Source organism: Lissotriton vulgaris, chromosome 2_1 (genome assembly GCF_964263255.1).
Source record: "Lissotriton vulgaris chromosome 2_1, aLisVul1.2, whole genome shotgun sequence".
Taxonomy (NCBI): domain Eukaryota; kingdom Metazoa; phylum Chordata; class Amphibia; order Caudata; family Salamandridae; genus Lissotriton; species Lissotriton vulgaris.
This window is the reverse complement of record NC_141687.1, coordinates 858,347,567-858,373,227: the sequence shown is the minus strand read 5'-3', so window position 1 is coordinate 858,373,227 and position 25,661 is coordinate 858,347,567. Positions and strand designations below refer to the sequence as shown.

The following is a 25,661-nucleotide window of genomic DNA, read 5'->3' as shown; positions in this document are numbered from 1 at the left end:
AATATGCATCATTTACCCCATATCTTAGACCATTTCTTAGTGCATCCTCTGTGTGCATACACTGCTCTCTCCGCCACCATCCATGTCTTTTCTCCATTGTAGGTATGTTGAGAGCACTCACGAACGCATAGTTAGTTCTTAGTATTTAGCACCCGTATCTTCTTTAAGAAATATTGACATGTACCAACATTCTCAATTGTACATGGGACGATACCACTTATGACGATACCAGCTATGCAACATCGATTAAACTATTTTGTCACGACTGTTACACAGCTAAAATGAATACCTAATTAAAGTAAGATGGTAACCCTCTGGCCCAGTTGTATTATTACTTGAGCTTAATATTCTCTTCTTGACTTCCACAGATGCTATGTCTTTCTCCAACATCCTATTTTGTGAGGACGTTAATCTTGACAACGTAACTGACAACAGGTATTGCTCTATTTCACGAATATTGTTTTGTAGCTCGGTATTCTATAGTTTGGTAGAATTGATTGAAACAAAAATAGTACTAGTTTCTGAAACCATTTAACGCATATTCATATTCTACTTTGTTTTGAATAATTTTTATTACGCATTTCATTTGGAAGGAATGCACATAGTTGTGATACATTAAAAAATTGACAGTGGAATGGTTATGTAGATTACTGTTCAAGGTGATTAGTGAATAAAGCGATCATACATTTACATTATATTGCATCTATTATCACAGCTATATATATATGCACATCTTGATTTTCTGAAAGTTGTTTAAAGGATGTGGAGGAACAGAGGTTGTCACTGTTGTATTCCTAGTTCATTGAGACTTAATCCATTAGTTTTGACAGAGCACTTGAATGTGTGAAATAATTGGCATCAGTTGACTGTTCAGGTCATTCCAAAGAGCTAAAGCTAGTGGTTAATAGGACCTGTGATCAGATTGGCTCCAGAGTGCCTTCTGGAATGGTTTTAGATTTGAATAGTTTCCCCATCAGTGTTTTTTCATTACTATAGTTTTGCTAATAGAGTTCTAGAAACATTAGTACCTTCTACATTTTATGCACTAATTTATGCAGTCATTGTAGGCCTTAATCCCCCTCCCCCCGTATTCTGTTAAGTTGTGCATTAATCTTTCCTTGAACAACTGAACTTTGATTCCCGGTGTCATGAATATTCCATTTTCGTTGCTTTATATTTTCATTTGAAGGTGTTCATTTTGCCTTGGAAAAATTGAGCTGAACACCCTACAAGGCTCCCAATACATTTTTATGGTCTGGCTCAACAGCTCCGCTCTCGCCAGACAATTATGTGCGAATCACCATCTGGAAAAGGCTGTGGTTCCTCCCACATTTTGGGTGCCAGAAGTATATGTTTTGATTGGTCAGAAGTTGTCTTCTTCTTTAAAAAAGTGCTTGTCCTCCACACAGCTGTGATTATTTTGTTTATTTATCCAATTGCCGAAGCTTGAACTTTCAGCTCCCAACTCATGACATTGCAATACTGTTAAAGTGTCTCAGATAACTAGATAATTTACTTTTATGGATAATGTAATATCCGAATAAAGATTATTGACTTGAACTAGATAATTTGTTTTTCACTGCCAGTGGCACAACAGAAGGAAGGCAGTCCTTTTCCTACATTGATTTTTAGGTCTGCCTTGACCGTGCAACTGTCACCTGACCTTTTTAACCTTGACCAATATTATTGTGCGGTTCTTTGCTTCCACCCAAGTACATAGCATTGGAAATGGATATGTAGTTGTAATGCTTCACATTACCATGCAACAATCCTTCAAACCAGACCTATTGGCATGGCCAATGCTTGTTAGGAAGTGTTTTCAGTAAAAATGTCATGCAAACGGTATCCATGGACAAAATGATGTCAATATAGAATAGATAATTGAATTCAAATAACATCACAGTGGTATGTGGGCGTTGAAGCCCTCGCATGTGTGCATAGTTGAGCTACTCTGCGTGGGGAATGGGGACTAATAGGGTCAGTCCATCTTAGTTCAGGTGGGCTTAAGTGTTTTTGATTTCTGACATTGTTCTGATGACCTTTCTTACCATTGCCTTTATTCCATTTCCTTCGATGCTTGAATACTTTGAGGTCGCCTCTGCGGACTATAAGCCATTGTTTAGTTGTGCAAACTTCATTGTTTCTTGAGTGTGACTGCTTGGTTTTCTGTCAGTTTTGCAAAAGAAATTGAGCTAGTTTAATTCATACTTGTTCAGGAGTATTGGGAAGAAATTGAAAATACTTGTTTTGGTATTTTCTCTTTGCGCCTCTGAATTTCCATTGTGACTCCGCTTTTTTCATCATGTGTTGTTGAGCCATGTAAGGGGCTTTCCCTCCTGCTTACATATCACAAATAAATATATATTTACTGAAAAAAACAAAGGTTACAGGGACTTTCTAGTTAGGCTCACATTTAATTCATACAAAACCAGAGTAATTCGGCAGTTCTAGTTAGCTGAGATACTAGAACTAGGGCTCTGGGTTTTATGGTATTTATTATTTTGCCTTTTCCATCTGTATTTTTTGCTCATTTTATCTGTATTTATCCATATTTTCTTTGGGTTTTGTGAAAAAATTAAGCCTAAGCTGGTATATTTACACATTTATTTAACGATAAATATGCACTCATGCTTGAATGTCTGCCTGTTTTCAGTGATATGAACACCCACAGATGATATATTAATGCACTTATATGAAAATATGCAGATTTCAGTAACATCCTTATGCATATCTAGTGCTGTTGAATCCTCTTTACTAAATGTCCTTTCGTTTTTTAACCCCGTCACCTATCCATACACACAGCTATTGGCCTGGCAGTCAGGGCAGAGAGTATTTAGAGTCCCTCAAAAAGCAATCCAAGTTTTTCTTTTTTTTTTTTGAAAACCTTTATTGTGCAAGCAGAAGCGTACAAATACGGGCCTATAACCAATCAGGCCGGCCACGACACATTATGAGCGCACGAAGTCAGCATTGAAATTCTCCAGCAGTTTCTCAGCAGTATGTAAACAATCAGTCAACATTAAAAGGTCCGGTATAACCGCTAGGAGCAGGATAAAAGAAGGTTAATTTTATGGTATAATAGGAAGTATAGCAGGATCAGGTGCGATTGTTGACATCTGAATTCCTATGGCAGGCAGTTGGTAAAGCATCAATACAAAGGAGCAGTGAGAAGCGGAATTAATAGCAGCAATTGGCAAAGTCAACACATAGTCGCCCCGTTTCAAATCAGTTCCCACCGCCGCCCACCATCCACCCGTCACCACCTGAATGTGTGCTGATACAAATCAAAGGAGTCAGAGCAGCAACGCAAAAATAGCCATCCACTATAGTAACCCAAATAAAGGGAAAAAGAGGGAAAGGGTAGAAAAAGGGAATAATAAAAACAGGAAAGAAAGAATGCAGCGCCGCAGTACGCGCCCCATGGCGAGTAAAGCACACAATACTAGAGACCCACAGTCTGGGTCGAGGCAAGTAAGACATGTAAATGTGCTATCATTATCATTGACGCGAGGAAGTCATATCCTACACCGCCAGCTAACACCCCATGGAGGACGCGCGCGGACATAGCGTCCCGATAAAGGGATACAAAAGAGCCATAGAACTAAGAAAAAACAAACAACATACACACCCCATCCCACCCACACCACCCTGCACCCCTGCAGAAGGCTACGGCCTACCCCCCCAGCAGCGTGCCTGTCACCCTAAGTAGAACCCAAAATACAGAAGAATCAGAAAGTAAGAAAAGAACACCACAGACAAAAAGAGGAAGGAAGGGGGGGAAGAAAAAACCAGTGGGAGAGGAGATATGCAATCGAACGTTCAGCTCCCACCTCCGCCTTAACACAGCTAAAACCCACATCGAAACGAGATCGACACAAACTCAAGTATCAGGGACATGAAGAGGAATCGGTCATATTGTTACAGCTGCGAGCAGTCCTCATTTCCATACATTAATTAGCAGTCCACCGAGGCAATTCTGTCTCACCCCTGTCCTCTCCTGATCATAACTTTAGTACACAATGAAGTAGAATACAGCAAGCAGTTAGTCATGGAGTGTACATAGGATCGGAACAAGGCAGGCCAAGGGTGCAAAACAGGGGAACCCATTCTCGAGCAGCAATGCAAACAATGGCGGCAGCGGACCAAATTGTCAAAGAGCAACATCAGGAGCAACAAACAGCGTGGGAGCGGTCCCGCCGACCAAAGGGGCGAGGTGTCCCCCACGGAACAGCCGTGGGACCCCACCAAAGCAGTTCGAGTCAAACAGCCGCCGAGCTCCCCAGCCAGACTGACCTGGACGGGTCCCGGCATGGGGCCCTCACCCACGTCCGCCACAATCAAAACCTCCTGGAGACTCGAGGCAGCAGACATATGATCTCCCAGGTGAACGGCGGCAGCACTCCCTGCAACAGCCGGGAGAGGCAAGTCAGCACACTCCCTCAGTCGGGCCGCATTCACGGGGGACGGCCCAACAGGCCCGGCGGCAGAACCGCTGTCTTGCACAGGTGCGTCAAAGGCCATGGTCTTGCGCCAAGAACATAGGGCAGCGAAGACATCGCCAATCGTGGGCTCACTCCCACAATCTCCAGCCATCGTGCATTTCGACAGACCAGATTCGCCGCCCCCAACAGGTCCGAGACCCAGGGCGCAGGCCGCCATTTTGTCAATGCAACAAGGACGCTCCGTTCCTCAACCCCGGACCGGGCCGTCGAACAAGGCCCCAGCGGAGTCTTGTCGGGTCCCGATAATGGCAATCTTGGTGCAGAAGGATGGGCCCCCAAGAAACAAGTGGTAGCCGGCGCCACCGTCTCACGGGCGCCGCCCGCCGATTCCGGGCGAAGGGATTCAAGATGGCCGGACAGGACAACAAAGGGGGGACAAGCCTCCTGTGTGGTCAACCCCCGTCCGAGGCAGGCCACGCCCCGCAACAGGTCCCCCGGAGCACCAGACCGGGCCCGGTCAGTCGCCACCGGTACAACCGCACAATGGCCTCTTCAGCCGACCCCTCTCCTCCACCGGGGACCGGCGTCGACACCCCGCTCCGGCCGACCGTCGCAGGCGAGTCCCCGGCCTGCACGCCACGGAGACTCCGGAACAAACAAGGGCACATCTCAAGATCCGCGGCACCCAGGAGCCCCCGGGACAAACGGTGAGTGCAAGCAGTGTTTCACCTTCCCATATTTTGTCGAATGTGTCTCCTCGGGGCAGGATGAGGTGCAGGATATGCGTTTCAGGCAGGAAGGTTGACGGAGCCGAGCTACAGTGCGGCCATCACGGTCGCGAGCTTGGCTCCTCCAAGCAATCCAATTAAAAAAAAAAAAAATTCCACATTTAAAAATAAATACAGAGAAGGAAATAAATCGTTTTTTGTCTCTATTTGTTTCTAAAGATTGTAAATGGGGAGCCTTAACTATTATTTACGCCCTGCAATGCACTGCTCATGACCTCACATATTATATCATTCATGACCCGGTCAGTGACATCACTGATATCTCAAATGACATCATTGATGACATCATCCAGTGATTGCGTGTGTTTTCTAAAAGTTACTGAGGGCCCGCTTGTGTTGAACGGATTGCTGCCGACGGTGCTCATCTGAAGGTTCGAAGATAGGATTTCGATCTGATTGTTTTTCTGTTTCAGGCAATGCCTTCAACTTCAGCTCCATTCTCAGCGGCTCATTCCTTTTCCCTCTCTGCATTCATCTTTGGGCAGGTGAAGCTGCTACTGCTGTTTGACCCAATGGCTCTGAGAGCTCGGAGTGCTCTTTCCCTAACCCAGTCTTACTCTGTTTACCATGCATTTTAAGTACAGGTTTTCTCATAGCCTTGCCTCTTCTCACCCGCCTTCTTCCCCGTAACACCTCTTTCCCTTACCTCCGTACCTCTCCTCTCTGCTACTGAAGGCGGAGTACACTGTAGTACGTGGGATGTATATATGAGGACCGCAGGCAACATATTTTTCCCTCAAACAGCCTGATAGGGGGCAGTTAGGGTAAAGCTTTTCTCAGCACACTATACTTTTTTAGACTTATGCAGATGGCGATAGGAAACAGCAAACAAACGTCAGGTGCGCAACAAATTTCTCCCTTTCTTTTCAATCAGTGTGTCAATGTCGCTTTAGATTTTTTGAATGTTTTGGTGCTTAGCACTTATCATTTCATATTTATCATGTAGCATTTGTGCTAGCGTTCGTGTATTTAGGTTTATATATTTTTTAGGGTCCTTAATTTGCTGTTAGGACATTAGGGTGTAAGGTGCAGTATGGTGCGGGCGTAGGGTGAACCAGCTGGAACACTCTGATTAAATCTTGAATTTTAGGCCTGCATCGCGCTTCGCACTACTCACTTCTGCTCACTTCTCCCTTGTTAAAGCTCCCCTTTTAAGGGCTCGGCCTACGTCACCACTTCGTCAGAAGTGGGGCGGAGCTCCGAGCCGTTTTGTTACGGGGCTCAGAATAGTGAAGTAAAAATTCCTCAGTGCGCGAGATTTTACGGTAGTTATTTTTGCCATCTGCATGGTAATTGTTCCTCGCTGTGCTGTGTTTCTAGCCTTCACGCAATAGGCCATATGGATTTCAGTTTCGGCACTTTCTGCATATTCTGTGCGGTTATCATTAAGTGTTTCTGTCAAAAAGAAAAACACAGTTTGTGCTCTTGTTTTTTCACTTAGCTTTGGTTGTCATGAAATAGGAATTTATTTGTAAGTATTCATGAATTGATGTGTTAATGTGTTTTGCTCTGTGTTTCCCTGTGTTATATTGATTGTTTTACTTTTGAATTTTGTACAAGTTGTTCAGTTATTGTGATGATTGGTATAGTGCATCTTTTTCTGTTTCTAAAAGAAACTTCATAAAAAAACAAAAATATGATTAATGGGTATAAATAAAATTACCATTTCAGGTGTTATTGATTTACACTTGTTCTTTTCTAAATAATTCTCCAAATAATCACTATTTCAATAATTGAGGTGTGGGCACTTCCCATTGTTTCTCATTCGATATTATGGCTTTGATATTCAGGGTGCACACGGAGCATAAGCCACCGCGAAGAACTGTCTTTTTCAGTGGAAATAGGTACCTTCTATGAAGAAAAAAACCCTTGCACATAAACATTGGGCTGATGCTCTTCCTGATAAATATTATTAAAAAAGCATACAGTGCATGTGGCTTGTTTATATACAGGCTTTCTGTGAGGTTCAGAAAACTCTTGAAACTGAACTTTCCAGGTTTAGATTTATTTGAGCTTGTCGCGAAGCAAGGATTGTGGTGAAGTAAATTTGACACGGTTACTCCATGGACGCTAACCTGCCATTTCCTCCAATCAAACATTACCTTGACACTGCGAGAGCTCACACACTATAAACTGACTCGATCACATGTAGCACACACTTCAAACTAACTCGCCTCTAAGCGCTATCTAAGGAAGTACTAATCACACACATAGCACACACTGCTGCACACCACGCACTGCTGCACGCCACACACTGCTGCACGCCACGCACTGCTGCACGCCACGCACTGCTGCACGCCACGCACTGCTGCACGCCACACACTGCTGCACGCCACACACTGCTGCACGCCTCACACTGCTGCACGCCTCACACTGCTGCACGCCTCACACTGCTGCACACACCAACACACAACCAGCCGTTGGTGCACACTTTCAACAGGCATACACAACACCAGCCGTCACTGCACACTTTCACCATGCACACACACCTCCAGCCGGCAGTGCACGCTTCCACCAAGCACACACGCCATCAGTGCACAATTTCTACAGGCGCACACACCACCAGCCATCAGTACACACATCAATTGTTAACGCGTCCACAATTAACTATTGTAGCAATCGCAATAGGCACACTTTACTTTTAAACATATTCATCTAAAACGCAGCATGACACCATTGCTACAATTCAAACCCAACCCACCTAATTCCACTACACACCACATGCATACACTCCATAACACATGGCGAAAAGACATTGCCATTTACAATGCCATTAGCTCAAACTCAAATAAATCCAAGACCTATTGCATTTCCAATGCTTGTTTTCCTTTTAGAGTCCTTATTTGCTTCCGGGGGCTGTTGGGGCATCCGGGGGCTTTTGGGGCAAGGCGCAGGGCTACACAGCAGACCACTTGAGCCAAATCCTGATTCTTAGCCCCTCTTTGCGCCACACACCTCTCTCCCACCAGGACAAGCCGGGATACTCTCCTCCTAGCCCAACTGAATCCCGTTGCCCATGCCGCTCACTTGCTTATTTTGTTCGGCGCTCAGTGCTCAGCGCTCGGAGCACTTCCAGGTGCTGTAAGCATCGCTTGCTCCGACCTTGCTTTTGCTCAATTGCTCGTAATCCTCTGTATAGGTATCACTCAAAAGCCGGCGAGAAGCCGTTTAAAAATCAGAGCCATCAAAGCGTTGGGAGCCGCAGCGGCCATTCACCTCCAGCGTGGTTTTGCGTCTAACTGGGCGGGGCATCAGTGAAGCAGGTGACGCTGCTGGCAACATGTGAGTCACATCCGTCTCATCCCGCAACCAAATTCTAATCTGCGCTTGGTCGGAATTACGGAAGGCATGGAAAGTACTGATATGATAAAGTGGTCTGAGTGACTACTAAGAAAGGTAATACCGGAGCTGCAAGGGGATCTCACAGTCACCAGAGAACACAGAGTACCTGCACAGAAAAATCCGAATGCCAAGTACTCGCAGACGATTCTATTGAACTTTTCAGACTACAGTATTAAAGACAAAAATGTAAATACATCAATTGCAAAGAGATCTATTTCTACCTCTGAGAGACAAAATTTCAGAATCTTTTCTGATATGTCTGCAGCCTCAGCACATAGGCGGAAGGATTTTGTTAAAATGATTGACGCCTTTAAGGCTAAAGGAGCGCAAGCATCAATCGTGCAACAGTCTAAACTAAAAGTCATGGCCAAGGGAAAATCTTTTGTCTTTTCGGATATATTGGAGGCTCAAACTCTTTTGGAAGATCTGAGCACTGTATAAGAGAAAGGAATTCTGTAGTCATGAGCTGGCATCCGATTCAATTATGATTTGATAGTTCTCCTAGCCGAGTACATTTGAGGGCGGGTAGGAGGTGAATCAGGAGACGCAAAAGGATGCAACAAATTGCATCCAGTAAAAAGAGGGAGAAGGAGGGAATAGTGGGAACAGTGGGGTGTCTCTTCCTTCAAGGGGGCGGGGGAGGCGGGGTTGTGAGGGAGGTGGTGGGGTGAAGCATTCAGAAAAAAGAGTTCTTACACAAAGTTTCATTGTTTCAGAATATAAATAGATTCGGAAGAGAAAGTATCAATGTACAGGTAATTTTCATTGAAATTCAATATGCTCTTTAGGTGGAGACTGAGAACTAGGCACTTTGTCTTTTTCCCAGGCATATATATATTTCTTTGCACTTTACATGTTGGCTGCTACAAACATCTGCTGCTCAACGTTAACATTTCCACAATCGCTATTAGGAAGTGATTTTTTTTTCTTTCTCCCCAGTTTTCAGTCTGTGATTCTGCCAGGTATGGTAAATGAAGAATGTACTTAGGCGTCTGTTATTGAAGTGTTATGTTTCAGCTGTTATCTAGATCTGTTGCTCGAATGCATAATTAGCACAATTCGCACTTTATGTTTGTCATTTTTATAGCAAGAGTAGGCATCTATGTTATTGTAGAGCTTTGTCTTTGCTGCTATTTAAAAACTGCTGCTCAATGCTGCTTATTGCACAATTTGCACAACGCACAATTAGGTGCCTATGTTATTGGAGTGTTATTTTCAGCTGCTATTTAGAACTGTTATTCGAATGCATAATTAGCACAACTCGCTGGTTTCCTAGTTCACAGTAAGAGTTACTCATCTATGTTATTGTAGAGCTATGTCGTTGCTGTTATTTAAAAACTGCTGCTCAATGCACAATTTGCACTGTCTTATAGTAGGGCTATGTTTCAGCTGCTATTTAAAACTGCTGCTCAATGCACAATTTGCACAATCCGTACTTATTAGTTTGCTAACTTTGAGGAAAACGTGTTTTTTTTGTGAGGGATCGTCACAAGTCATCTCTACAGATCCCAGCTTTTCTTGAATGTTGAATAGGAATACATTAACAATTTTGTCCTTTGATGCTAATGGCCTAAACAATAGAAGCAAAGCCTAAGCTGTAGAGAGCTGGCTCAAAGGGCTTTATCCTGACGTTATCTTTTTTCAAGAGACGCATTTCTGAAGTTTATCAGATCCTAATACAATTCTTAAGAATTGGGCGGGTTTTTATTCTTCACCTGTTTCAGGCTTTGCGCCAAGAGGAGTGAGTATTTTTTTAAGGAAACATTTTCAATTCCATGTTAATACTACACATTCAGATCTAGGTGGAAGATGGACATTTGTGCATGGAAAATTAAATCGGCTGGATCTTATACTGGCCACAATCTATGCACCAGTGATAGATGATCCACTCCCCATTCTACAATTAAAACGAGCTTTATCGGGCATTCCTGGTCAGATCATCTGGGGAGATGATTTCAATTTTCTACAGGATCCCTTTCTTGACTCGACAAAGAACAAAAACAAAATCAACCCCAAGTTTCCATCACTCTGTCTAGTTGTAAACTCGATCTAGATATAGTAGACTATTGGCGACTTAATAAACCAGCTAAACATGGGTACTCCTGTTACTCAGCAAAATACGATTCAGCATCAAGCATAGACTTATTTTGTACCTCACATAATCTTATAGTTGGTCAATATGAACATATTGTAACTGCCTTTTTTGATCGTGCCCTAATTAAAATGGAAGTCGTTGTAGGGAGCTTGGATGAAAGTGCATCAAGAAGATGCCATTTTAATAAATTAAATTTATCAAATGACTTGTGATGCCCAGAAACAGAAACCGAGATCAGGTCCTTTTTTATATAAATAAAGGTTCTGCCCCAATTAATATAATCTGGGATGCATTTAAGGCCACGTTAAGAGGTATAATCACCTCAAAGTAGATCCCGCACCAAAGGGCTAAAAAAGAGGAAAGTTTGAAGATTGAAACAAGACTTGTCCACGCAAACCAGGTTTATATCAGAAACCGGGATCCTAGAAGTAAACAGGAAGTAGTAGAAGCAAAAACACAAATGAGAGAATTCGACTATGGTTTAGGCAATATGGCAAGCAGAACCTACCTGCAAACAGTATATGAAGACAGCGAATACACAGGGAAGCTTTTATCTTGGCAAGCAAAAGAAAAACTGGTTTGCAGCTTGATCGAAAGTATGTCGGATGATTCCACTAAAACACATTTAAGAACTACGTTCGATATAGGAGAGCTCTTCCTTAAGCATTACAAGGGAGTATACCAATCTGACTACCATGCACCTTATGAATCCCTCCGCGTTTTTTTGCACAATTTGCCAATACCTATTTTAGATAGAAACTTTCAAGAAGATTTGTTATCTGATTTTACGAAGGAAGAACACGAAGAAGTCATAAGCTCTCTAGCCATTGTAAAGCAACGGAGGAAGACTGCTTTCCCGCAGAATTAGAAAAAAAAATTGCAGCAACTCTTAATATTAAATTCCTAAATCTTGCAAATCATCTAGTGCGAGGGGGCGATCCACCGTTCTCTTTTCGTACAGCAGTAATGGTCAGCATTTTAAAAAAGGATAAAGACGGCGAGAACGTGAATTCCTTTAGGCCTATAAGCCTCCTAAATGTTGACTACAAAATCTTTACTAAACTACTTACCAATAGACTAAACAAAATGGTTGGTCCACTTATTGGTATGGATCAGTGCGGTTTTGTTGCGGGGAGGCAGCTCCATACTAAATAAATGTTTTTTATTAGAAGCACTAGATTTTTTGAACGTAAACAAAACAGTGGCTCAGATCTGGTTTTTAGACTCAGAAAAGGCGTTCGACCTAGTTTCATGGGATTGTCTGTTTTAATTGTGGGAATGTTTGGGTTCCCAGCGGGATTTATTCATCTAATAAGACTGCTCTATACGAATTCACAGGCATAAGTGTTATTAATTCAGTAAATATAGGCACATGCCAAATCAATAGAGGCACTAGACAGGGTGTCCTCTTTCTCCAATTTTATTTGCGTTATTTATGGAGCCATTAGCAATAGCAATAAGACAGAAAAATGTGTACACTGTCCCTGTTCAGGGGATTACAAACATAAAACTTTACGCTGATGACGTTGTCCTTTTTTTAAACTCCGAAACAGATACCCAGGAGGAAATCATAAGGATGTTCTCAGATTTTCAAGCAATAGGTGGTTATAGAATAAACAAGTCCAAAACCGAGATCATATTGTGTAATTGTTCGGTCAATTCCCTATTGCCAGAATTTAAGTCTGTATATAACATTCATCCAAAGAGATATTTAGTGATTCTTGTGATGGAGAAAGTAGATCTATATCATTAAAACTACATCCAGTTGCTAAAAAAAGTGAACCGCCTGTTAACACAATGGAATCGGTTCCCATTATTAATTCTAGGTCGAGTCGCACTAATTCGTATGTTTATTCTTCCATTATTTTCCGTGCCAATTCAAGTGCACTACAAGCAGCTTTTTTTAAAGGGGTAGATAGTATGTTCTCCTCATTTATATGGTCACATAAGGTACAGAGACTGGCACTTAGCACCACCCTGTTGCAGAAGGGGAGTTGTCGCTCCCAAATATTAGGAATTATTACGGCGCAACTTTTGCACATCATAGTTTCAGATTTTCTTTTTGGACCCTCAGAGGGCAAATAATTTCTTTATGGAAAAAATCTTGACGGAATACAATATTACTGACCTTACAAGAATAACTAAGTACCCTGAGAAAGTACGATATAAGACTCTTCAATGGTTACTCAAGCAAAAATCCCAGTTTTTAACATTTTTCAGTATTCCAAGATTTACTAGCTCAGCCATGCTGTCCAATTTTCTTTACGGGGGAAAGATGTTTTATAGAGTCTTGTACTCTGAAAAATGGGAAGAAAACTGGTATGTACAAATCCGGGATTTTATTATAGGTAGCTCTTGGAAACAAAGGTCAGAGATCGAATTGCAGCCTCTGCATTCTAAAACAATCTTAAATGGTCATTTATCAGAATAAAACCCTTGTTGTAAAAATTCGATATAAAAAAATACCACAGTTAGAGTAAATATAAGTAAAACCTTTGATTCCCTGATCCAAAGGAGGATCAGTGCCTGGGTGAAAATCTTTGAGGAAGATAAAATGATTTTGCCATATGATAAAATACGTAAAAGATGGTGGAAACTGGAAGGGATGCAGCTCTCAATGTCAACATGAACCAGAATTAACATTTGTAATGCATCAGCACTTAGAGGCGCACATTTTAAGTGCATGGAATTCTTTTCAAAATGGCTGCTCTATAGAACCCCTTCCTTCCTTCATAAGCTATATCCCCAAACAGAGGATAGGTGTTTTCTCTGCGCAAAAGAGGGAGGGGGCACATGGTTGCATATTGTTTGGGAATGTCCAAAAATTAATGGTCTGTGGGAGGGAATTGAACTCTATCTCAGATCCACCTTAGACCCTTTAATATCCATAGATGCATCAATTGCACTTCTGGGTTGTTCGCCCGATAGTACTTTAAAAGATGAAAGCCTATACATCGCACCATTGGTGGCAAGATCTTTAATTGTACAATGCTTGCGATCTATTATAGTTCCCTCTTTTCAGGCATCAAGAGCGAAACTAAATGAAATTACAGAATTGGAAAAAAATATGCACTAAGATCGGGTTTGAGAAACGCTGGAGTCTATTGGGGTTATAATCCAGTATTAGGGGAAAAACGTTTAAAACTGTCAGGTTAGAATTATACTTAAATGTTTAGCACTGCACTTTAAATGATATTTATTCCAGGGAAAAAGAAGAAAAAAAACGGTTAAAACTGGTAGGTTAGAGCCATACGGAAGTGTTCAGCACCTGCACTTTAGTTTTGTGCAACAGGGAGTTGTGAGCACTATGCACTTTACCCGATAACTTTACAGCTTTGAAAAAGTTTAAAAAGTTGGATAAGAAATGTTGAATTTTAGAGACTTGGCACCTACACTTTATATGGTATTTATCCCTGATATGTAAAGTCGTAGTTCTCTTTATATATCATCTATTGACAATGTAATTTAATGTTCTTTGATCTGCTCATAATATGTACTCTATTTGATAATTCTATGGATTTGTAACTTGTATGACTACTAATTCTCACCTAACCAAAGATCAGGAAGCAATCACCAAATATCGTGGGTTGTGTCAGCACCCCCTTCGTTGAAAAGAACTTCTTTCATCCCGTGACAGATGAGGTCGGCAAACAAAAAGGCATTCAGTCTCTGCAATTTGCTGAAGTGCCATCAAAGCAGTACTGACCAGACCTACTCTGTTCCACCCAGCACATATATTCCAATCTTTCAAGATTAGGTAATCCTTTCGACCTAAGAATATCATTGATTCCTTCCTTGGCAAGCAAAGTCAATGAAGTTAGAATTGCGAAGACACTACCCTTGCCTCTGCAGTCTCAAGAGGCACACTCGTGCCACTGAGGAGATAGGCTTTCGCCTTCACTATCACCCCTGATCAGATCACCAAAGGTCTTTTTGCTTCAGCCTTCACCATCCAGGCCACCATGGCCTCGGTTAGTATCCCAGGAACATTTGCAAAAGGTTTTTAAGCTTCTCATTATGAGCAGTAGAATCTCCCCCCCCTCCCCCCACCCCCCACGCTCCCCCCTTCCCCCAACCCAGATAGGAGACAGGCCCGGTATACTTCTTCCCACTACTTCTACACAATTGACAATAGCTCCACCCCACATTGAATGTATAGGAACTCAAAATTGTTTAGTAGGCCTTAAGAATGACCACGTTCAAATGCCCTTTCTAAAGGGGCACAAGAAGTACTTCTGGTTTGTGTGGGTGCTGGTAGCCTATGCTACCAGTACAAGCCATTGTCGTTTAGTCTCCTTGCTGCCCCTTGGGTCATAGGTCTTGGATTCTGTGATGGTTGTGTGATGTTGGCAGAAGGTTTGCTGCTTCAGATACCTAGACAGCTGCCTAATTTGAACAGTCTCGCAGACTATGTAAACTTCCTCAACCCTGTCCGTAGAAACTCTGTACAAGCTTGGATTCTCTTCAACTACCTTTAATCCTTTTTGCTCACTAACAGAAGGATTCATTTCAGAGGGGTGATTTTTGAACTCTAGGCTGCCAAAGCATGTCTCCTTCAGAAAAGGTAATGGCCTTCAGCCAGGCACTCTTTAATTTCTTGATAAATCGACCCTTGACAGTTTAGTGGTTCAAGAGGTTTTTGAGACTTGACCATCCTGTATAAGATTGATACTATACACTAAACCCCTCTTGCATCTGCACCCGATGTAGAATTGAGACCAGATGTGAGTTGACTTATCTGGTCCATCCTTGCTTGCAATCCTTTGAAAAGTGAGGACATGTTTCCAAACTCTGGCCTGTCTTCTAGCTTGCCTGTCTGCAGCTTGCATTCCTCACAGACTCCCCAGAATATGGGAGGGTGCCCACACTGGGGCGCTCTCCATCAGGGTCTTGTGGACAGACTATGGGCCTCTGCTTGTAAACTTGTTAGCGCCTGAGGCAATCAGTCTGGCCTTGAAGGCTTAGTCCTAAGATGAATGGTGTTGATGATTCACTCAAACGACCACCATCCTGTCTTATAGGTAAGAAAACCCGGGGACACTCTGCCTATTCTCTATGGCAGTGGACACTACAACAGATCTTGGTCTTGGTGTTCTCCTACATTGAGGTTTGATGACACCAGAGCAGGGACCCTTTGCTGGCATCTCTCCTTAACACATGAGTGGAAGATCTTCTAGAAAGTCTTCTACGCTAGATTTCAAAGCCTCAGTTCGAACTTTCAAAGCTAATTTGCCACACAACTCAACAACTGTTAGGCTTCTTGGAGGCGGAGTAGTCCGAATTCACTATACAGTGGACTGGACTTTAACATTCCAACATTCATTTACGCAACCACTCCAAGTCTGGGAGTTCTCCAGAAGACCTGGGAGTCTGGGGTGTTCAGTGATCTGAGAGTACCCAGGTCCACTCCACCTTCTGTAGAGGAACCACATTCTTCTCCAACTTCTGTAGAGGAATCGCATTCACATTTCCAAGAAGAGTAGACTCGAGAAAGGTGGGGGGAGAAGAAAGTTACACTCCTACTTGCCATCATTCTGCTTAAGTTCATTGTACAGTAGACGTTGACCGCTAAATGTGTAGGCATTTCCGCCAACAAACCGGACGTTTAGGCAGCAGTCCGCAAATTCAACACGGAACCCCAAAGCCTAAGCGCACATGGCTGTGGCTCTTGCCATAAGGTTTTATTGAAAACATCAATCTGTTTTTTATTTTTAGCTTTCATGGCTAATCCTGGATATGTGAATACTTGCTAAATGTATCTTCCAACCATAGCAGCTGGCGAGGCATGTAATAGTTCTAATGCATTTTGTTCACTACGTACAGTGTTCTGCCACTCCTGGCACCTTACTAGAGTCTCACCAGGCTGATTCACAAGCCATTTGAGCATCTGCATCATACAACTCCCTTCATAGAAGGTAGCCATATTCGTGGCAGTTTCATCAGCCACATGCATAATTGTGAATCAGACTCTATGTGCAATATATCCCTTCATTGTTTCACAGGGCTAGGATGGTTCTCTGGACTCGTTCTTCCTCCATTTGAATATGCATGTGAGCAAAAAGATTGCTTTTCTGGCATTTGTCCCACATACCTATATCTCCTTGGCCGAGCAAATCATAAAATGCTGCACAGCTCTGGCACCTACCACTTTAACCTGGATAGGGCCAGAGTCCTGCTTTTGTCCATTAAGGCTAAATGTGACCTTTAAGGCAATAAAGCTAGGGCCACCATTGTATGTTGAATAACCCCCTGCATCACCCACTGCTACACTCTGCATCTATTCCAACCTCATTATGGTGGTTAGGTACACTCCTCAAGGGCTAAGGTGACCTTTATAGCATTCTCCATGTATGTGCATTGCAAATATGTTGGGTTGAAACCTGGGCTTTCTAATGACACTATATTTGTTAGAGGAAACCTCCTGGAATGATGTATAATATGGTCAGGAAGTTTTGGAAACTTTGATGCACAGGTATGAATTGCCCAACTCTGCCCTTGTCTCCTTCCTTTTTATACTTAGTGTGGAATAAAGATTCATGTTGAGAACAGCAAATTGTCAAGATCTTGGAGTATCACAAAATTAGTCGCCATCAAGGTAACTGGAAGTGGATTGGCTCTCACCATCAGACAGAAATCGCATGCTGATTGGCTCCTTATTCAAAGTAAAGGGAACTAACGAGGAGCTCCAGAAAGGGGGAATATTTGTGGCATTGTTATGCATGCATGGTACCAGAGGAACACCTCAGTATCTAAACACATGTAGAAACAATTTCCAACCCTGCCTCTAGAAAGCACGTTTTGATAGACTGAGATACTCTTCACTTTGCAGGCCAGTAATTGCAATCCAGACCACTCAACAGAAAAGGCCCTATGTAAAAAGAATTTATACATCCTATCCATTCATGACACGTTTCCTCCAACTTGCAATACAAACACAACCTCTAAAATGCATTGGCAGGCGGCCCTGTGCAATGTCAGATCTGCAATTTTAAAAAAAAGTGCTTATTCATATTGAAAATCTGAAGGTACCATTTCTTACCGAACCCTGATTTACAGAGTATGTTGGTCCCATTTTCAAAGATCTCTTACCTGCTCGGTATAAAACTGGCTGCTACAACTGCATGGGAAGGAGATGCAGGTTGGATTGTAATTTCCCATGAGGAATGACATTACATCGCTGAGTTTCCATGCCCCCAATTTATCAGGAGAGAAAGCCTGGACTATTTTACATGGCTGGAAGAGCTACTTTTTCATGTTTAAATACGATATACAAATGTATTAATACTCAGGGACTTTAATATGTATGCTGAAATCCCAAACAGCCCCCCACGTCCTAAGAAGTTGCATGTTCTATGAAACTGTTGAACCTATATTAAGTTGTGGCTCCCACTTGTAGAGCATGCCACTCTTTGGATCTAATCTCAGCAGGCGATTCAAAACTTCAATTAAACTCCAGGTGACTGATCATTACGGCTTCCTAAGCAGTGATCTCCATTGTATTAATAGGAGTGTCAAGCAACACCTTAAGTCAGTGCACACCCTTTCATCGACTACCAGCTACTCTTCAACTGTAGCCCTGGTGTTGGCTGATGCATGGAAGTTACGTGCTACACAATAGGCTGTTTTCTAGGCTATTTTTATAATCACATAGAAAATATCCTTGATTTAAATCTGCTGAATACAGAATAAAAGTTTAAATTCAGTCTTGCAACCTGCAAATGGTTTCCATCGACCCTTAAAGTAAAACAAAATGGCCTTGAAGGAATTAGAAACTTGCCATCATTAATGTGTCTGCACTACGGCTAGGTAAAGGATGTAAGACAACTTTGCAAATATAGTTGTATGATCAGAATAGCAAGAACGGGTACAGCATGGAGCTTGACCAATTTTTTTTTTTTTGTGTGCAGCGCCTCAACACAAATGCACAGGATTTCTTTTAAATCAAATTTTGAAAGAAAACCAGTACTAAAACAAACAAGTAGGGTCATTTGAAGGTGTTGGTTGAATAATAATATAAGAAAAGAAGCTCATGGCTCAGAAGGTTGATGGAGATGAAATCAGCCTTGAAAACATTGTAGAAGGCTCACAGGTTGGATGGTCAAGGAGCAAAAACTGTAGCTCAGTATTTTAGGAAAACCTCTATTTATAAAGTCTGAAATTTTACATCCTGCGGAACTCCCACGGAATATAAATGTTTTTTTTTTTTTTTTATAAAACCTTCCTCCCCAACCTAGTTAGATGGGTAGTAAAATAAGTAACTGGGGTCACTCATCTGAGTTCTAAATCAGAAGGAAAAGTTAAAGGGTTTTGTTTAAAAAAAAAAATCTCAATCTGGCAGTACAGAATAAATTCGGTGAAATCTCAAATGTTGCTAAATCTCAAATGCAGAGTTATTTGAAAAAAATCCGAAATCATTTAAATCCCAAGTGAATAGAAACATCAGAAAAGGGTCAGATAACATCCATATTAGTATCTGGAAAAAGCACAAAAAAAATCCAAAAATCAAGGAGTGATTGTATACAATTATTGCAAAACATATTATCTAAACCTGCAGTTTCATCATAGCATGATTGCATGTAACAACTCTGTAGCAAATCAGATGTAATAACGTCAATATATAGTTGTTAGCCGTATCCCATTCTAAGAAAGCACCCATAATCTTCTGTCTTACTGTCCATGTTCAAACAAAATATTTAAAAAAAATAAGTATCAATTCACACAAATTGATAGGGCTATTTTGTTCAGTGGAACTATAGCAAGGACACCTTGAATGTGTAAACGTATCTTGAACACTAGACTCTTCAATAGACTTTAAAAACTGTATCTCCGTGGCAATATAATTTCTTTAAGGAAGAGAATTCACGTCCTTGAAGTAAGGACTTCTGTAGTAGGGGATCTCTGAGTATAGTCATAATCTAGTGAATAGTCCCGCCCATGTGCGTGGACCCCGGAGCAATCAAAAATAATCTCTTAAATTGTCAAAAAATGCAGAACTGCAAAGACACTTAAGAGAGAATTTAAAGACAGATAATGCAGCCTATATCCACAGGCTACACTGTCCAGTACTTCAACTAGAAATCCCACCAAAAAACCACACAAACAGCACAGCTTGCCCAGTTTCCTCACAGAGGAAACTTGCCTCTACCAGCAAAAGCCTCTGGAATGATAGAGAGGAAGGTATGGACAGACAAGCCTCATAGGCTGCCATTATGTGGATCAAATAGGATACTACACCTTTAAGAAAACTTTACAGAACTCGCTCAGTATCCCAGAATGCACAGCAGGTCCCTTTTACTTTCAGTTCTTTTTTCCGGCTCCTGCTAGCAGGACCCTGGAGCATTGAGCCCTCCCTTTCAAGGGTTTATTTTTTGATTTTTCACTTTTTCTTGTGTGTAGCGCTTGTTGTTAAGTACTAAGCCCTTTTTCTTCACTATATTGTCAAAATGCCTGGACTATTTGAAAATTGCTTAGAGTGTGATAGAAAAAAGGCTAAATCCGACCCACATGGAGTGTGCATCGTCTGCCTCCCCTCTTCTCACATCCCAGAGGAGTGTGAAATCTGCAAAACCCTCTCTGCCAGGACCCTGAGAGAGAGGATGAAGATCAGGCTCCAAGGCCTCGAGGAAAGACATCCGAAGGCACAAGGTGGGCCAGGGCATGCTTCATCTGCCCTTGCTGAGGCCTCTGGGGGGCTTCCCAGGGGCAGGAAGTCCAGCAAGCGTCCCCATTCTCCGCCAGCGTCGATTGCGTCGACTGCGGCGTCGAGGGATTGGAATAACATAAACAGCAGTGTAGACGTAGGACTGAGGTCATCTAGGTCTCTACTGACTATGTTAAACTTAATTTAGGTTTGCGCCAGCTAGCTCAGAGGTCACTGGAAACTTTCTCGAATGAAGAGGGATGGATAACCTTCCCTGGCTCAGACAAGAAGGGATTCAGTTTCCGACAACCGCATAAACATGACAATTTTGCTCCCTCAGAATAAGAGTAGATCTCTAGAGTCGTGAGAAAACAATAGACAGTTATTTCACTCAGTCAACAGTGCATACTTAGTTTCACCAGAATGCAGAGAAATGGAGAGACGGGCGTTTTCAATAAAAAGGTGTTATTTATTGAGCAGTCTTCCTTCTCATGCAATAGAAATGAATTGCCACAATTGCAATACGTAAAGTAAAGTGCGTACAGTAAAAGTAGTATTATGAAATACTGTAAAAGCATTGATACGGTTTCTTAGCCATATGATACTTTAAAATGGATAAAATATATACATACATATATACATTGGCTACAAGGCTCAACTGGTGCTCCTAACTAAGCCTACCCCGGCGTACCTGACCTAAGCCTAATACGTGGGAAGGGACAAGGAAGTAGCAGTGTTAAGTTAAGTTGGTTAAGATAATTTTGCCAAGAATCTGCGTCAAGAATTCTCCTAAGGGTTTAGTCAGCTCCGTACTTTGGTAATAGAATGTGGGAGGTCTGGTATCTCTTTCCTCAGGACTCGATATCCCAGCAACCCGCAAGGGTAGGCTGGAAACACCGGAGCTGGATTTTCTCGGCTGGAGAAAAAGACAGCGTCTCTCTCAGTGCGTCAAACAGGAGGGGCGGCTTCCGTGGGCACTCTCATCAGCTGGGCTCTCGGGCAAGTAGATGGCCGCTCTGCTCCAAACCACCGTGTCTTTGCTTAAGGCAACTGTTGGTATTTTATACCTGAAAGGTGCCGGGTATGACGTAAGGTTGGGCATAAGACGTCACCAAGAACTAACAGTTCTTGCAGGACTTCAGGAGTTCTTGTTCAAATAAAAAAAAAAGCAGGGGGGGTTTTCCCGGGCTGCTGGAGGCTTGCTTTGTTTAAAGAACGCGTTGTGCTTTCTAGGAGTCGATGGGAGTAGCCATGCCGTGCTTTGGATTGCATGGGCTATTACTGAATATGAATCTGATTCTTATGCCGTTGTCAGGACATTTTTGATTATAACCTCACAAGGGCATAAATCGGTAATATCGAGTTAGGGTCCTAGATAAGAACACAACACCCACTCCACGAATTGATGTCCATCATTACTAAAACTAAGCAATATTAAACATTCAAAGGTGCATGTGTTTTTTCCGACCCACCCCAAAATACATATTTCGCATTTGAAATGGTATACGGGAAATACACGGAAATGAGTATTTGTACTGTTCGCTTTTCAAGCTGTGTTATCATTCAGAGAAATGCATATATATGTCAGCTGAACGAATTGCAAAAATTACACATGAAATGGCTCTAAATACAGAAAAGAAGGTCGAGACCATTTCATCACATATTTATACAAATTTCTGTTATGTGCTAGAGGCTGAGGTAAAATATTGTCTCTAGTATCCTAAAATAGAAGCTCTGTTCTCTAAGAATAGTTCTACTTTAAGCAGAGTACCATGTGCCAAAAAAGGTAAATATTTTGGAAATATGGGCAAAAATAATTTCGCTTTCAGGGGAAAAGTTCCAAATGTTCTCTGTAGCTTTGTTTATCAAAAACTGAAGGCCGAATTCAGAGTTCAGGGAACACTGTGTGCTCATTGTTTTTCTTAAGAGTTATTCTGTGTCAGTGCTATCATCGATGGTTGGATCAGCAAAGCTCACAGAAGGCTGTACCTGTTCGGTGCTGCTTTCCTCTTACCTCACCGCCACATACTCGTAGTGGTGAAGTCTCAACGAATGCTGTCATCAGAATCGGTAGCCGCTGGGGACAACACGATGCAGGAGTCGTTACCGGACCTAGCAAAATATTGATATCCATTGGTACTGCTGATTGTAGTGTATGACAGATGTCCAACACGCATTCTTCTCCGCATAGCAGACATCGAAGCACAGGTATGATGCAATCTTTCCAGATCGGTCTGAATGAAAGAAACCAAGTTGTACTTAGATCTCTTAGCTGGGCCAATCCAAGGACCTTAGTGATACGGTCTCGGTATCGTATTGCTAGGATTGTTTCTTCCATCGTTGCTAGAGTCTTGCCTGTGGATTGGCTTGCCATATCGGTGCAGAAGAAGTAAAATAAAATTCCTGCCACGAGTCCCAAGATTAAGGGTAGGCCGCCAAAGACAGAATGGACAAAATTCGGAAAGATGCCCAGAACTGTTTCAAATGGGGTTAACAGTCCCGAAAAAATTGTTTTAAATACATGTGCGATGCCACTGGTATCAGACATGTTTAAGATTTGGCTTAATGCTTCTACGAAATGTACGGGGCAATTTGTTGATAAAAAGGTATGTATCTCTGCTGTTGTCCTTGCAACTTGCAGTTCATACATTTCTTTTGATGACGTTAGAGGCACAGTTGTTTGTAAAAGAATAGACTTCATTCTGCTTAAAGTATCAATTCGAATAGAAGAGATATTCAACCGAGGCCATAACGCATCCTCCATATCTGGATTGCTGTGTGGATACAATACTTGCATATGGCAAATGGCCCTGGAAGCTACAGTTGTCAGATAGGCTTTTCCTGGCAGCATGCCACAACATCTGTGGTCACTTATTAAAATGTAACTACCATTCGAAACTGGTCTGAAGAATGGCTCTATCTGTTTTGCAGGCGTGCCATGCAGGTGACATGAAAGGTTATTTGAAGACCCTTCACAGGCTCCATGCAAATTAATTCCTTGACACAGAAGTGTACCGCTTAGTGATTTTTTTACAATTTTTACCACTAAGAAATACCTCTCTGTTTCCTTCACTGTAACATCTGTGTGTATAAGGTAAATCCCAGGTTGATTTGATGTATTCCCTAACCAACCTTTCATACTGGCCTGCTGGTATATACTCTTGACAGTAATTAAACTGGAAAGTTGTTATCGGAATTGTAATCGTTCCATGTATTATCCATTCAATGACAGGTCTTTCTGACATTGTCAATGGTAATCTCTCGAGTTTTTCAATGCTCAAGATCGTATAATCTGCTCCTTTTTGTTCAAAACTGATTTGTTTATCAGTAAGGTTAAAGAGACCGAATAATGATGTTATGTTGATTAGACGCCATGGTACGTAGCCTGAACGCAGATTTTGCAAGGTCCATCCAAGCTGTACAATAGAACGTAACTGAGACTGACAATGTTGTAGCATTAGTAAGTCCTGCTCTATTATATCAAAGGCAGATGATACAATACTATCCAGTGAATATATTCTGGAAGGCAGAGTCGTTAACCCATTGTCCACAACAGAAAGTGATTTTTCCAAATTAATACGATCAATTTCTCGTATTTTCTCAGCAGTTTCAATTTGCATTACTTTCCATTCTTCGTTGTATGCAGCATATATACCGGCTGCAATGAAACGATTTTGATGCTGTTTGCGTTGTCCCATTATGAAATCACGCAAGTCAGCACCATCTTTAAGTAAAGTCAAGTGTTGCTTAATTTCAGCCAGTGTGGATTTTTGTAGCCACTCAAAGCATAGTTTCCCTACACTGTATGTTGTAACTATCCCTGGATGTTGTCTCTGGGAATATCTAGGGTCTGGTCTGGTCATTTTGAACCCCTGTGTTTTATTCAGGAATCTATCTTGACAGTTATTCGTGTCTGTTGGCCAGATCAACCAATTTTCCAATCAGTATGTGTTCTGTTTTGGTTTAAAATATTTGAAACGTCTATCTCCACATCAGTAGTGCTATCACTATCAGGCATGGGTTTTGGAATAGAAGGTGTGTTCATGTCTTTTATCTTAGCAAGGCCAAGACAAGTAGATTGTTGAATTGTGTCATTCAAAAAAATTATTTGTTCTGGGATCATGCAGGCCCTAAAAAGTGGTTCTAGGCCTTGTACTTGCCAATCTTTGGAACCCCATATCGTTTTTGTTTCAATGGTGTTTTCCAAATATCGAAACCTAATGTAGACATTTTGTCATAACATTTTTCTGAATAAATCAATTTAGTATTTGTCAACATTGTTTTATTCCGTTCTATTTGACATTTTAAAATACATCGTTCTTGGGTCACTGTTATTAAGTCCTGAGAAGTATTGGAATTTATCAGAAAACTTCTCTGAACTGCCTTTTGGTGGTGGCGGACAGTGTTCACACTGGTTAAACGAAAAAACATTTCTAGGTTGAGCACTTTCATGCAAATAATGATCACCATAATGGTTGTAGCAGTAAAGCTCCTCATAATTGGACGAACCCTGCAAGTAATCTTGTTCTGTAAATTTTGCACACATTACTAAATCTGACATCATATTATTAATGTTTTCAAAGTCCCAGTCATCAGAGAAGGTACTAGGTGTTACAAAGTCACTTAATGAAATCTTGAGCTGGTGGGGATACTTTAAAAGCTCGACCGGGCCCAAAATGTCATAATCGGTTCTGTCCCATGCTACCCCACCGGGTATTGGAATGGCTGTGATGTTCACTGATGACAGTTCTCTTTTCTCTATGTGAGAAGATGTGTGTGGCTTTAGGACCAAGTTGATGTTCTGACTTGCTGTGTCGATTGTACTATAATTTCCTTCAATGAATCTTCCCAAACATATAACCATGATGAGCCAAAGCAGGAGGAAAAGTACACCAAACACAATCCAAAATTCAATCCATGGTGAAATTAGGTAAGTCTTTTTCAGTTGGTGGAAAAGTTCAATTACTTTGTTTTTAAAACTGTGTTGGAGGCGTTTCTTCATGTTCGCTTGGGTCTTCAGAGAAATTGTCAAAGTATATAAAGTAGCCTGATGCAGTTTTGTCAATTGTTGGAATTGCTTCCGGATTTTCATTTGCTTTTGCATTTTTCTTTGTTTCATTGGAATAGTCTGAAGCTACATCATTGTAGATTAGTGTTTCTTGACAAACTGTTATTATTTGGGTTTCAAGAGGCACAAGTTCCATGGCATTATTGCATAGTCCTTTTTTTATTCATTGCAGATTTTTCAATTTTGATAAGTCTCTCAGCATGAGCCTCTTGGATGGTAGCAAACTTTGGTATTCTGCTATTTCTTGGGAGTCCACTGGGCCTACTACTTATTATTGGCCACATGA

At 41.7% G+C, this 25,661-nt stretch overlaps 1 protein-coding gene across 2 annotated transcripts in view; it reads left to right on the top strand.

The window, feature by feature from the left end:
- Positions 1-25,661, top strand: part of UBE2F (ubiquitin conjugating enzyme E2 F (putative)) — a 1,298,841-nt gene that overhangs the window by 65,838 nt on the left and 1,207,342 nt on the right. The window contains exon 2 of one of the 2 annotated variants that reach the window (XM_086956340.1): positions 369-435. The exons of the other annotated variant lie outside the window; for it this stretch is intronic. The gene's annotated coding sequence lies outside the window, so the exon portion shown is untranslated. The remainder of the gene's footprint in view (positions 1-368; positions 436-25,661) is intronic. 2 annotated transcript variants of the gene reach the window in all.